Consider the following 15,000-nt stretch of genomic DNA (forward strand, 5'->3'; position numbering starts at 1 on the left):
ACTAAGGTTAACATTGTTGTAACTGAAAAAAGCTGAGCACAAACACGAGATCATTTGTCCGTTATTTTTAACATTTAGTGCAGTTAAACCCAGAGATTTGTACGAGTTATGATCCAAACAAAACGCTATTAGAAATGTTTCAGGTAACTGATCATTAAAAAATAATATATCATTTGAAAGGCCAAACATTTAACTGGTTTACCTCTCAGAGATGACGCCATTAGGTTGCTACGTCTTAAATGACGAGGCATCAAAATACGTCACTTTTGGGTTATGCTTCAAAACGGGGTCTTTTGTCAAGAACCATGAGCAACTCCTATTCTGTAAAAGAGTGTAGCTAGGTAATGACACAAAGGACATTTCTACAAACCCAGCTAGCAAGCTTTCGTCGGCCGACTGACGATTTCAGTCGGGTGACGTCGTCAAATGTCGTGTGTCGACGTCCGTTGTCGCGCCGATATCGTTTTGACTGTGTGTAAAACTCGGCAAATGTACGTAATAAACCCCGACATCGGCCCGACGCAATGTTGCTGTCGATAAAAATATGCAGAGTTACGGGAGATAACAACTTGAATTTATTATCATTATTTTAGCATTTGTTACGTCCCCTGTTCAAGCGTCGGGAACGGCGTGACATGACTCTGCAAATGCGAAACTAAATTATTCATATTTGTTGACTTTTTCACATAGGAGTAGGATAATTAATTGTAAGTTTTGTTTGTATATTTGCAATCAAATACAGCATGAGCTCAAACCATGAGTTTTACATTTTAAAAATACGCCATCATATATACTTGAAATACTCTAATAGCTTTCCTTACGGTACAAACAAGATTGAGTGTGAACATGGCCGGCTAGCTGCTACTTTCCCGCGTGAGCGAAGTTTATTTGTTTTCTTAGTTCAAGTTAATATCGAAAGAAGAGACATTCTTGCGAATGTTGGACAGCACATTGATGATATGTTATCCGAGACGAATGTCGCCTCGGGATCTCAATCTGAGTGCTGGTCCCAGTGCCACGTGGTGGCGGTGATAGTTGACAAGTTAAAATTGTGTAGCCAAGGACGGATGGAAACCTACAGGTGTGTTCAAGCTGTTAACGTCAACTCGAGGACAACCGACGGATCCAGCGAGTAAGTGATTTTGGTTTTTTTGGCTTTAATGTTAGTTTTGCTGTTATACAGTGGGGGGGGGGGGGGGGGGGGGGGGGGGGTACATACTGCTGTATCTGTAGATGTAGATGTAGGTGTTTTGTCCTGTACAGTGGGGGGGGGGGGGGGGGGGGTGGAGTACATACTCATGATACTGCTGAATCTGTAGCTTTAAGTGTGGTTTGCACTGTTACACTTGTGGGGTGGGGTGTATGTATACTGATGTATCTGTAGCTGTAGGTGTGTGTATTGCATTGTAACACTTGGGGGGGGGGGGGGGGTACATACTGATCTATCTGTAGCTGGTGGTGTGTTTTGCACTGATGCACACCAATCTTACATGGTCCAATCTTACATGGTCCAACCTTACATGGTCCAAACCTACATGGTCCAATCTTACATGGTCCAATCTTACATGGTCCAACCTTACATGGTCCAATCTTGCATGGTCCAATCTTACATGGTCCAACCTTACATGGTCCAACCTTACATGGTCCAACCTTACATGGTCCAACCTTACATGGTCCAATCTTACATGGTCCAATCTTGCATGGTCCAATCTTGCATGGTCCAACCTTACATGGTCCAACCTTACATGGTCCAACCTTACATGGTCCAACCATACATGGTCCAACCTTACATGGTCCAATCTTACATGGTCCAATCTTACATGGTCCAACCTTGCATGGTCCAATCTTACATGGTCCAATCTTACATGGTCCAATATTACATGGTCCAACCTTACATGGGCCAATCTTACATGGTCCAATATTACATGGTCCAATCTTACATGGTCCAATCTTACATGGTCCAATCTTACATGGTCCATATATATATTATTGGACCATGTAATATTGGACCATGTAATATTGGACCATGTAAGATTGGACCATGTAAGGTTGGACCATGTAATATTGGACCATGTAAGATTGGACCATGTAAGGTTGGACCATGTAATATTGGACCATGTAAGATTGGTCCAATCTTACATGGTCCAACCTTACATGGTCCAACCATACATGGTCCAATCTTACATGGTCCAATCTTGCATGGTCCAACCTTACATGGTCCAATCTTACATGGTCCAATATTACATGGTCCAATCTTACATGGTCCAACCTTACATGGTCCAACCTTACATGGTCCAATCTTACATGGTCCATATATATATTATTGGACCATGTAATATTGGACCATGTAAGATTGGACCATGTAAGGTTGGACCATGTAAGGTTGGACCATGTAAGATTGGACCATGTAAGATTGGACCATGCGTGACCCAACATGGTTTAAAATCGTCACCACGAGTTTTCGTCACACCCAACAATTCAAAGTGTGGTGCAACACACGAACACTATCCAATGTTTTAGCCATTGGTTTGGATGAGCACGACAAACATTTCGTCTGCTTCTAAAGGTGCTACCGCCTCAGAACCGCAGGCGCGAAGAAAAGTTCGCAGGGATTTCCCGATTGCATAACCGGAAACGAAAGGGATCGCTACGAACTAAGTTTCGTTGGTCAATCTAAAGCTCGCTAATAAGCACCATTGTACTTCCTATGTCTTGAATTAACAGCTTTGTGTTGCATGACCTTGGATGACCTTGACCTTGGGTCAAGGTCACATGTATTTTGGTAGGAAAAATGTGTAAAGCAGTTCTTAGTGTATGATGTCATTGCTAGGTTTAGTTATTTGACCTTGACCCTGAAGGCCAAGGTCATGTAAAGGTCAAGGTCAAGCATGTGAGTCGTATGGGCTTTGCCCTTCTTGTTTATACTGCTGTAGCTGTACGGGGAGGGGGGGTATACTGCTGTATAGCTGTTAGTGATTTTTGCACTGTTACACGGGGGGGGGGGGGGGGGGGGGGTGGGGGTGGAGTACATACTGCTGAATCTGTAGCTGTAAGTGTGGTTTGCACTGTTACACTTGGGGGGTGGGGTGTACATACTGATGTATCTGTAGCTGTAGGCGTGTTTTGTACTGTTACACTTGGGGGGGGGGGGGGGGGCGGTTTGTACATACTGATGTAGCTGTAGGTGTGTTATGAACTGTTACAGTAGGCGGGGAGGGGGGGGGGGGGGGTTGAACATACTGCTGTATATGTAACTGTAGGTGTGTTTTGCACACAGGGGGTGGGGTTGTACATACTGCTGTATCTGTAGGTCTAGGTGTGTTTTGCACTCTACACGGGGGAAGGCGGTTGAGTGTTGTACATACTGCTGTATCTGAAGCTGTAGGTATGTTTGGTACTGTTACAGTGGTGGCAGCGGGGGGAGGGGGATGTACATAATTCTGAATCTGTAGCTGTAAATGAGTTTTGTACTGTTACAGTGGTGGGGGGGGGGGGTTGGGGGTTGTACATACTGCTGTAGCTGTAGGTGTGTTTTGCACTGTTACTAAGGGGGAGGGGAGGTGTACATACTGCTGTAGCTGTAGCTGTAAGTAATTTTTGCACTGTTACACTTGGGGGGTTGTATATACTGCTGAATCTGTTGCTGTAGGTGTGTTTTATACTGTAATACTGAGGGGGGGGGGGGTGTATACGGCTGTATCTGTAGCTGTAGGTGTGTTTTGTACTGTTACAGTGAGGGCGGTAGGGGCGGGGGGTTCCCCATACTGCTGTATCTCTAGCTGGTGATTTGTTTTGCACTGTTACACTGGAGGGGGGGGGGGGTTGTACACACTGCTGTATCTGTAGGTTTGTTTTCCACTGTAACACTGGGGGGAGGGGGGGTTATACTGCTGTAGCTGTAGCTGTAAGTGAATTTTGCACTGTTACACTTGGGGGGGGGGGGGGGGGTGGTGGTGGTACATACTGCTGTATCTGTAGCTACACCCAGCCAGCAAGACATTAGCGGCCGATAGTCGGCCGAACACCCTTCAAAAAGTCGGGCAGGTGACGTCAAAAGATACGACGCGGGTGTTGGCCCGACTAACTTTTGCAAAGAGGCAACGAGGCGGCCGACAGGCGGCCGAACACCTGTACTATGGCGGCACGCATCCGGTCCGATGTTAATCAGACCGATGGCTTGTTGGACCTGCGGCCCGACACCTTATGCCGACATCGTCCCGATGTCTTCCCGCTGAAATCGATATCTTCCCGATCTCGGCATAAGGTGTCGGACCGCAGGTCAAACAAGTCATCGGGCCGATTAACATCGGACCGGATGCGTGCCGCCATAGTGCAGGTGTTCGGCCGCCTATCGGCCGCATCGTTGCCTCTTTGCAAAAGTTAGTCGGGCCAACACCCGCGTCGTATGTTTTGACGTCACCGGCCCGACTTTTTGAAGGGTGTTCGGCCGATAATGTCTTGCTGGCTGGGAAGGTGAAGAAAGTAACATGAAACAAAGCTGCTACATAATTTACAATCTGACAGAAGAAAAGGGAAATCAAAACTGGGGAAAAAGGGAACAACTCGGAATAGCCAACAAGACGTCCGAACAGCTCTGCAAACGAAATTAATGTAGCTGCTGTATCAAAACTTAAGAACTAAGATTGAAAAGTGAACATACGAGTATATAGTGCAAGACTTAAACTTTCATATAGAACCGTTCACAGAATTCTACACAATGACCTTCAGCTTCAAAAGCTGGCCGCAAAATGAATGCCTCATTAGCTGACAGGGAAACGGAAGAAGCAACAAGTTCCTCTTGCACGCGATCTGCTTAACCGTTTTGAACCAAGTAGACCCACACTTGTGATGAATCTAGTCACTGATAATGAGACTTTGGTTTCCTTCTATATTATTGCCAGAAAACACAAAACAATTGGGCCACAATTACGAGACGCACTACATTTGTAAGCAAGGGTTTCAAAGAAGAAACAGTGCTATTCGCTGTATTTTGCGACCACAAAGGTCCCGTTGCTGTCGATAATTTTTTGCTAACAGAACTGTCACTGTCACATACTATACAGGACCTTATTACCCAAAGTAACTCACGAGTTCAGCAGTTAACGACTAAACTGCGAAACCCAGACCTCCCATCTTCTCCATGACAATGCCAGCCTCCACGAAATAAGGGCCGTGCCTCCATTCCTTAAAGTCTAAATGATCCCATTTTTGCCTCACACATTCTTCGGACCTGAGTTTACTCCTTGTGACTTCTGGTTATTCCCTCTATGAAAATTAAAGTATCTGAAGGAAAACAAAAACAAAAGAAAAATCGCAACCGCCGACAAAAACAATAGTGTTGAGCGAAGTGGAGTGCACAGAAAAGTAAATCTGCGAGTGTTCGCAGTGCTAAAAGAAAATGTCATTTACACAAGAAAAGGCTGTTTCAGCACGACTAAGTCCATCGTTTAGTTCACCGCAATCTTTTTGCTACATAAACGATGAAGAAAATGAAATAGTTTTTTCCGTAAGGTTCGCGGAGAAAGATGCTAACAATGTTTGAGTTTGGTTATGTTCAATTTTAGAATCAACGGGTTATTCCGCCCTGTCATTCTCGACTAACACCAACAAATATAAAGTGGAAAAGTGTGGTTCACATTAATTATCTAGTCAAATGTACATAATCATTTGTTTGACGTGAGTGTATAACGGTAGATATTATACGTTATTTGCGTGTTTGACCAAAATATGACATTTTACACAGATCGAGACAGTCATTGTTCTCCGAGACCGCGATAGCGGTCGAGGTGAACAATGACTGTCGAGATCTGTGTAAAATGTCATATTTTGGTCAAACACGCAAATAACATTTATGTATCGATCGAATTCCTTTCAGGTACTATGAATTTGTTGTTGTTTTGACGATTGAACGAGCACACACACACTGACATGCAATCAAACACATTTGCTTCATATTTGGGTGTTTCAGGTTGACCGAAACTTCCAAGGAACTACAAAACACACGTCATGTACTGACTTTGTTGTTGTTTTGACATTGAACAGCACACACACATGGAATCAAACACATGACGTACGTGTGTTTTGTAGTTCCTTTAAAGTTTCGGTCAACCTGAAACACCAAATTATAAAGTTTTGTCGGCCTCTGACGTCACATGACTCAAAGAAGGGAAATCCAATCTCCAATCGATACATATATCGATATATATATACGACTTGTGTCTGTGTGAGTGTGTGTGTGTGTGTGTGTGTGTGTGTGTGTGTGTGTGTGTGTGTGTGTGTGTTCGCGATGCACGGCCAAAGTTCTCGATGGATCTGCTTCAAATTTGGTGGGCATATTCAGGTAGACCCCGGACACAACCTGGTCGATGAGAATTTTCAACACGTGCTCTCAGCGCGCAGCGCTGAACCGATTTTGGTTTTTCTGTTCATCTTCCCAGATCCATTCCCAGTAACTCTTCCTTATCTTCTCCAGTGTTTTGCGTTTATCTCCCTTCCTTCGTGTGACGTCAATCCATATTCCCGTTACTATTTTTAGAAGGTCACTGTCCACAACGCTTTCATCCCGGCGAAGCCGGATATTCCCGTTACTATTTTTAGAAGGTCACTGTCCACAACGCTTTCATCCCGGCGAAGCCGGGTATTCCTCTACTACTTCCCGGCGAAGCCGGGTATGTTCGGCTCTACTTCTTCCCGGCGAAGCCGGGTATCATTCGGCTCTACTTCTTCCCGGCCCCGGCCAAGCGGGTATTTATTCTAGTCTATATATATATATATTTGCAAGGAGGGAAGACAGCGGAGAACGTCAACATAATGACAGCTCAAATCAAAACCGTGTGAATGACGTTTTGGAGCCAGAATCAGGAGCCAATTTTAAAGGTAATTACAGCACTGTAAAAATTCCTCGATATGCACTTTTTACCCTTGAGACAAATGGGCCTCCCTAAAACACACACACACACACACACACACACACATCCCTCCCCACTCCACACACTCGGCTAAGCTACACCCACACTCTCCAGTCACAATCCTAATTTTCCACGCACACACACTGCATTTCATTATATCCTACGCACTGGAGAGGCAAAGATAAGATCAAAAGATGACACACACTCGAATTGACCTATTGACAGCAAAATCCATACGCCTGCACGTACTGCTGAAGATGAGGTGAATTCTGTCGGATTGGTGTTGTCACAAGGTCTGATCACCTATGTCCCCGTAGTTCCTTTTTGTCCTAAGTAATACTTCTCCATCTCTGTTTCTGGCTGAGTGTATTTGCATTTCTGTCCGGAAATAACCCCATGGGAGTGACGTCACACGTTGACAGAAGAGTCGACATTTTGAGGTCCAGTCAGCGTGACGACATAAATAATGCTACATGACTTGCTGTGTTGTTCAAGATTCACACTCATTTCTCTTTTGAGTATTGAAATGCTACCAAAAGTGAGCTTTTCAGTATTTGAAAAAGCAACGACCGTCAATCTGGTATGACACAGCAAGCCATGTGGTATTATGTTGATAATACATACTATACTGGCGTACCTTCTGCTTCAAACATATCCCGGAGTCGACTTGCCCAAATTGAAGACGCTTAATCTTATGGAACCTTGATCTCTTCCAAAGCCTCGTGAGTACTTGACGTAAAAACAAAACGACGTCACTCTAGAAAGTACAAAGTGACGTGCACGTTCTCAAAATTGTTCCAGGGGAAACAGCCAGCGCAAACAGTGTTCTTAGAATGACGTTTGTCTCGAAGACTCTGTCATCATGAGTAGTTGAAAGTGAGCTTCCTGCCTCACTTGTGTGACACAACCTCATTTACGTTAGGCCCCCCCCCCCCCCCCTCAAAAAAAAAAAAAAAAATAGGTGTGGTTAAGGTAACATAGCCCCCCCAAAATAGGGTAGGAAGGTAGGCAATCACTGGTTTTTTTAAAACTTTTTTTTCTAATGTGTACACATTAAACCTACTTGACAGGGACATAAGTGTGCGACTCGAGCGCTGTCGCTTTCATTGCGTTTTCTGCACTCGTTTTTTGTTTGTTTTGTTGTTGTTGTTGTTGTGACAAATGTAATAAAAAAATTATAGGGTCGTCCCCTAAAAATAGGGTAGGTCGGGTTACCGTAACCACACCTATTTTTGGCTCACGTAAGTGTAGCCTATGCGATCGTAACTTTGTCTGTCTGTGCGTGTGTGCGTGTGTGCGTGTGTATGTCTGTGGTAGAAACTTTAACATTTGAAGACGTCACATTATGGCGTAAGAGGGTTAGACGTCACGCGAAGGAATTACTGAAAGTCTCGGTCATTGTTATTTTGAGCGGGCCGAGACTAGTTGGCAGTCGTGTCCCTGTAAGTAGGCTACATGCAGACAGACAAATCTAGATCTAGTGTCTCGCTTTCTTGCACAGTGTCACCTATGCTTACTGTGTGTGTGTGTGTATGTGTGTGTGTGTGTGTATGTACGTGTGACGGAGTGATTGAGTTTGTGTTACTGTTTGTCGATTTCTTACGTGAGCCTTGAAGGCTTCGCCTCTTGTTTGACGTGTGGGTGTATGGTTTATGGTTTATGTCATGGGTTGTCTAGCTCTTTCATGTATGTAGGATACATATTTCTCTCCCGTGTATAAGTGAAGGCTCGCAAGAATACAGTGGAACCCACATTTTAAGACCTCTAACTATCTGAGAAAATCAGGTCTTAAAAAGGAGGGAGTCTTAAAATGGGGGTAATTTTACAGAGGGTAATGAATAGAAAGGCTCAGAAAACAAGGTCTTAAAAAGGAGGGAGTCTTAAAATGGGGGTAATTTTACAGAGGGTAATGCATAGAAAGGCTCAGAAAACAAGGTCTTAAAAAGGAGAGAGTCTTAAATTGGGGGTAATTTTACAGAGGGTAATGCATAGAAAGGCTCAGAAAACAAGGTCTCAAAAAGGAGGGAGTCTTAAAATGGGGGTAATTTTACAGAGGGTAATGAATAGAAAGGCTCAGAAAACAAGGTCTTAAAAAGGAGGGAGTCTTAAAATGGGGGTAATTTTACAGAGGGTAATGCATAGAAAGGCTCAGAAAACAAGGTCTTAAAAAGAAGGGAGTCTTAAAATGGGGGTAATTTTACAGAGGGTAATGAATAGAAAGGCTCAGAAAACAAGGTCTTAAAAAGGAGGGAGTCTTAAAATGGGGGTAATTTTACAGAGGGTAATGCATAGAAAGGCTCAGAAAACAAGGTCTTAAAAAGGAGAGAGTCTTAAAATGGGGGTAATTTTACAGAGGGTAATGAATAGAAAGGCTCAGAAAACAAGGTCTTAAAAAGGAGGGAGTCTTAAAATGGGGGTAATTTTACAGAGGGTAATGCATAGAAAGGCTCAGAAAACAGGGTCTTAAAAAGGAGGGAGTCTTAAAAGGGGGGTTCCACTGTATACACACATCGAATCACGAAAATAGAAACCCAATAGTCCATTGCAATCATTGTCACCTCTGAGCAGAAGAGCCCTACTATTGCACGGGTGTGTGTGGGGGGGGGGGGGGGGGTCGGATTGGCGTGGTGGAGAGCAGGTGCAAAAAAGATCCACTTATTTCGCGAATATCAAGGCCCGGCTTTTTAAGTACGACAGAAAGAATAAACGACGACTGCATAGTCACCACCATTTTGAACAATTTGAACTAAGCTTCTATTGTAAACTAATAAAGTACTAAAATCAGAGCTTCTAATCTAAACTAATGCGTGCTCTTTATAACGCAGCAACTATCTATCGTAAGCCAATCGATCTGGACTAATCCGTACTCTCCACAGTGCGTCCACTATAAGCTTATACGCCCTGCAGCAGCAGATCATACACAGCGTGTTTGTTTTGATGCACACCTTTTTTTTTTAATTCATCATAAAACAAAGGTAATCACCGAAGACATGTTTCATTTTGCCTTCAAAGTGTACATGACTCAGAATTAATATTGTTGATCTGGGAGACATAAGAACAAGGTAGGGGTCAAAATCAAAAGTCAGACAATTGCCACAGCGATCTCTACTCTCTTTTACAATCTCTGAATTCATAATAAAACATAGAACAACTTTGGGTTTTTTAAACTTTATTCGATCAAAAGCAACAAAAGCAATGAAATAACGAATTTCAGAAAAAAAAGAAAAAGAAAAACACAAAGAATTTGGGTTTTGTGACTACGCTTTTATGGTGCGTTGCAATTGATATTAAAGTTTATGTTAGAACACTTGTGCATATTCCAAAGGAAGCTTACTCAATTTTGGGTACAATACAAACTGTCCTCAAGAACATGTAAATAGAAAACTTTAGATAGCCCATGAGGGTGATGCATGTTGATTCTTTGAGCATTGACAAATGTTGCTGTCACGAGTAGACACAATTATATTTGCTTTAAATTGACACACAACCGTTAGATTCTCTTGATATTTGTACCCAAAGCATGCTTATGAATGTGCACACCGAATTTCACACCATTTTGTAGTGTGTATGGTGAATAATCTGCCCAAAACAGCAAACACTTTTGCACTTCTTTGCACCCACGTAACTTGATAATAATCACACTAAATTGCTGAGATTAAGAGAGCTACCTCCATTCTCTGTACTCACACACAATTGAAAACTACTATCACATTTATACTGTCAAAAGTTGGAGTGACTTTTCTCTTAAAAATGCCCAATTCGACCACGTGTAACGTCACACACGTAAGAATTATTAGACTTTGTTTTTCCTTTTTCGTTATCCCCATCATCGTAAATTATTAGAAGCAAATCTGTGTATTTCTACCTGTGCGACGGAGAAAAAAATCAACATGCACGTGCAAACCGAACGCCGTTCCCGTGTGCAGATTACTAAAAATCAACCACAGTAACAATTGCCTCAATGAACTCTACTCAAAGCAAAAATCCACCATGTTTAATTTTACGCTAGAGACAACAAATTCAAAAGTGTGCACTATATTTTGCCGTTGAGTATAATTATATAACGCTCATAATCAAACTAATGCGCGATCTCCATGCCAACACGCTTACATACATTCTACTGTAACATTGCCTCCGTGAACAGTATTCAAAGCAATAATTCATTGCGTTTGATATTACGACTGCGACACAAAATTCAAAAATGTGTACTTTCTTTTACTGTTGAGTATATATAAAAAAAACACCAGACAGCCCATGACGGGAATCGAACCCGGATCACTTTAGCCATAGTCGTAAACGCTTTCCACCAAGCCACCAATTCTATCATTCGCCAGTGAACTCAAATGCCTAAGATACTCCTCGCGCACAGTGGTACACGCACGCAAAGCACGCACGCACGCACTAAGCCTGGTGTCGCTGTCGCTGGCTGGCTGGCGGATTAGCCGAACGGCTGTTCTATCCCACCGCGAATTGCGCCCGCCGTTAAGAGTGGATTTTGTGATTTATTTGGCATTTAGGTCCCAGGTAACATTATGAAGTTTTAATACGATCAATCGGACCTATTATCAAGTTAGTGTATCAACTTTTGAACGAACTGCGCCCAGTAGTTTCCCAGCAATAAGTTGTTAAGTCGAGACAGACAGACACACAATTAAAGTCTGCTGGACCCTAGTACTGCGTACTCGGGGATAACTCTATTAATCGAACTAAAACGTGCTCTCTATGCGGACACGCGGACACCACAAAAGACACACCTCAACCAACAGCCAATCACACAGCTGCATATCAAAGACTACTCCGCAAAGCCATCCGGCGCCCAGCGAAGCAACAGAAGGCAGAACTGGACGGAGATGGACACAGGAGTGGACAGAGGATAACCAGTGAGTTTGTCACGCTGTCAACGCGTGGACAATGCCCTCTAATTGTGAGCGCTTGAAATGCTCTGTCGTGGCTGTGCTAATTAGCTGACAGGAACTGGAGATCCCCCCGGGCTGGTTGAATTTCAGGGCGGGAGGATCTTCTTGTCTGCTTCCGTTCCCCCGTGGTACCGCGTGTTTGTGTGTCTTGATGGAGTCCTGTGTTTAATGGTGCTGCTTGGGTTCAAATAATAAGCTGTTGTTCGAGTCTGGTTCAACTCCTCCTTGGTACCGCGTGTTTGTGGGTCTTGATGGAGACCTGAGATTAATGGTGCTGCTTGGGTTCAAACAATAAGCTGTTGTTCGAGTCTGGTTCAACTCCTCCTTGGTACCGCGTGTTTGTGGGTCTTGATGGAGACCTGAGATTAATGGTGCTGCTTGGGTTCAAATAATAAGCTGTTGTTCGAGTCTGCTTCAACTCCTCCTTGGTACCGCGTGTTTGTGGGTCTTGATGGAGACCTGAGATTAATGGTGCTGCATGGGTTCAAACAATAAGCTGCTGTTTGAGTCTGCCTCAATTCCTCCTGCGTACCGCGTTTGTGTCTCTTGTTGGAGTCTTCAAATTAATGTTGCTGCCTGGGTTCAAATGTGTAGAGTTGTAAAAGTCTGCTGCGAGTTATCTTGGGCACCGTCCGTTACTTCCCTTGCAGCGGTCCTGAGATTCACAGTGCTGTTTGGGTTCAAATAATGTGCTTCCGTAAAAGTCTCCCTTAAAGTGTTTCTGAATGGTGATTTAATGTCATTTGGTGTACAGTTGTTCTGTAAGGTGCTCTCTCTCTCTCTCTCTCTCTCTCTCTCTCTCTCTCTCTCTCTCTCTCTCTCTCTCTCTGTGCGTGCGTATATGTCTGTGTGTGTGTGTGTGTGTGTGTGAGTGTGCGCATATGTGTATGTGTGTGTGTGTGTGTGTGTGTGTGAATGTGTGTGTGTGTGTGTGTGTGTGTGTGTGTGTGTGTGTGTGTGAGTGTGTGTTGTATTGAGTGCGAACGTGATTGCAGGCATGCGGCGCGCGTGTGTGTGCAAGTCGACTTTTCTTTTCCTTTGTATTATATTGACATACATGTACATTTCAATGTTCTATCATGCATTAATTCGTATAGGTAATGTTGTAATTAGTAATACTGTATGATTGCGATTGACAATTGTCCTTTTATTGTCTTTATTTTTATGTCTTAGTTTAGCAGGGACAGATTGTAAGCCTAGGCGTGAGCCTAAAATCTCCATCCTTGAGTTTGTTTGTTTGTTTGTTTGCTTAACGCCCAGCCGACCACGAAAGGCCATATCAGGGCGGTGCTGCTTTGACATATAACGTGCGCCACACACGAGACAGAAGTCGCAGCATATGCTTCATGTCTCACCCAGTCACATTATTCTGACACCGGACCAACCAGTCCTAGCACTAACCCCATAATGCCAGACGCCAGGCGGAGCAGCCACTAGATTGCCAATTTTAAAGTCTTAGGTATGACCCGGCCGGGGTTCGAACCCACGACCTCCCGATCGACTGCCGGCTTTGAAAATGAAGAAAACGACGAAAACACAACAAAAGACGAAATAAAAGCCAGTAGCTGCTAGGTTTTGACACTCCCCCTCCAACCACAACCCCTACCCCGCAGCCGGTAATTTCCGCGCATATGTAAATTCCGCGCTTGTAAAATACATGTATGCTCCGCGCAATATCGGGTTGTAACTTCCGCGCACGAATTACTGGTTCGGCTCATACAACTTGCGCGCGTACTCACAGTCCCTACGGCCGCAACGAAGGCAGAAACTGCTGGAACTGGGGAGACTGCAGCAACGATACAACACGGGGGAAATCGACAGGAAGGAATACGTCAAGTCCATGGCCTGGAAAAATTTGCCGGCCATGCTGTGACTTCCCCCCTCTTGTACCTTTGCTGCAGTCTCTGTGACTGTGATACCAGACACCCGAAATTTCTGTAATTTCTGTTATATAATAAGTGAACAAAATATTCTTATACATAGATATACAAGTGTCAGTTTTCATGGATATACAAGTGTCAGTTGTTAATGTCTCAATGTCTCACATTTGACCGAGCAAAGACACGCGCGCTAGTTTCACATCACATTTTGCTAAAACACGCGCGCATCTTACATATACACCACGCGCGGGAGTTTCACATGCGCGGAAGCTTCAAAATTGGGAAAGTGCGCGGAGTGTTCATGCACCCCCCTACCCCCCCCCCCCCCCCCCCCCCCCCACCCCCTGCCTCTTCTCTTTTTCCCACAGCATAAAACTGAAACCGGATTAAAAGCCAAGGAAACCCAATCAACCTGGGCAACTACAGTGGCAGAATTCTTAATCACCCCCCCCCCCTCCCGAGCCCCACCCCCGAGCAAGTACGGAGGCGCGAAGTCGAAGTCTCGCGACTGACCACCAAACACAACACATATGCACAGCCCAGACCTTTGTTATTTGCACAAACGATTTGCATCAGAAGTCGCACAAGTAAGGCTGTTCTTCAAACTCACACACAAGGTTTGCCGCGGAGACCAGACACTTGGCGGATTGTTTGGATTCCGACAAGACGTTTGTCCGACGACCACTCGCTGGCAAATCGCCCATCGACCGGAAGCGTGCGCGGGCATGATGGGACATGATTGGGTGACGACAATCGGGAATCGAAGGAGACGGTGACAGTACTTCCTGCTGCTCCTTGGAAGTTCAATGTTTGAGAATCGATGCAAATAAGAATACGTACATTTGGGGGGCACGTCTTTATTTGGACAAATATATATACGCAGAGAATGGACTAGAGTGGGAAAGAACATTAAAGCAGAACACTCTTTGCTTAGTGGGTTGAAACAAATTGTTCAACGGATCAATTCTACATTTCCATCGATGTATTGACGCAGACCGATTAGACAAATAAGGCGACAGTTAAAAAACACAACATGAATTGACTCAACACCAGATCGAACACTCAACGAACATCTTCAACTCAATTGCGTTTCGGGGATGATTCCGTCAAACCAAGAATAAAAGACCATGCTGGTTCAGACTGTGTCCATTTTTATTACATTTAGTCAAGTTTTGACTAAATGTTTTAACGTAGAGGGGGGAATCGAGACGAGGGTCGTGGTGTATGTGCGTGTGTGTGTGTGTGTGTGTCTGTGTGTGTGTGTGTAGAGCGATTCAGACTAAACTACTGGACCGA

Source organism: Littorina saxatilis, linkage group LG10 (assembly GCF_037325665.1).
Source record: "Littorina saxatilis isolate snail1 linkage group LG10, US_GU_Lsax_2.0, whole genome shotgun sequence".
Taxonomy (NCBI): Eukaryota; Metazoa; Mollusca; class Gastropoda; order Littorinimorpha; family Littorinidae; genus Littorina; species Littorina saxatilis.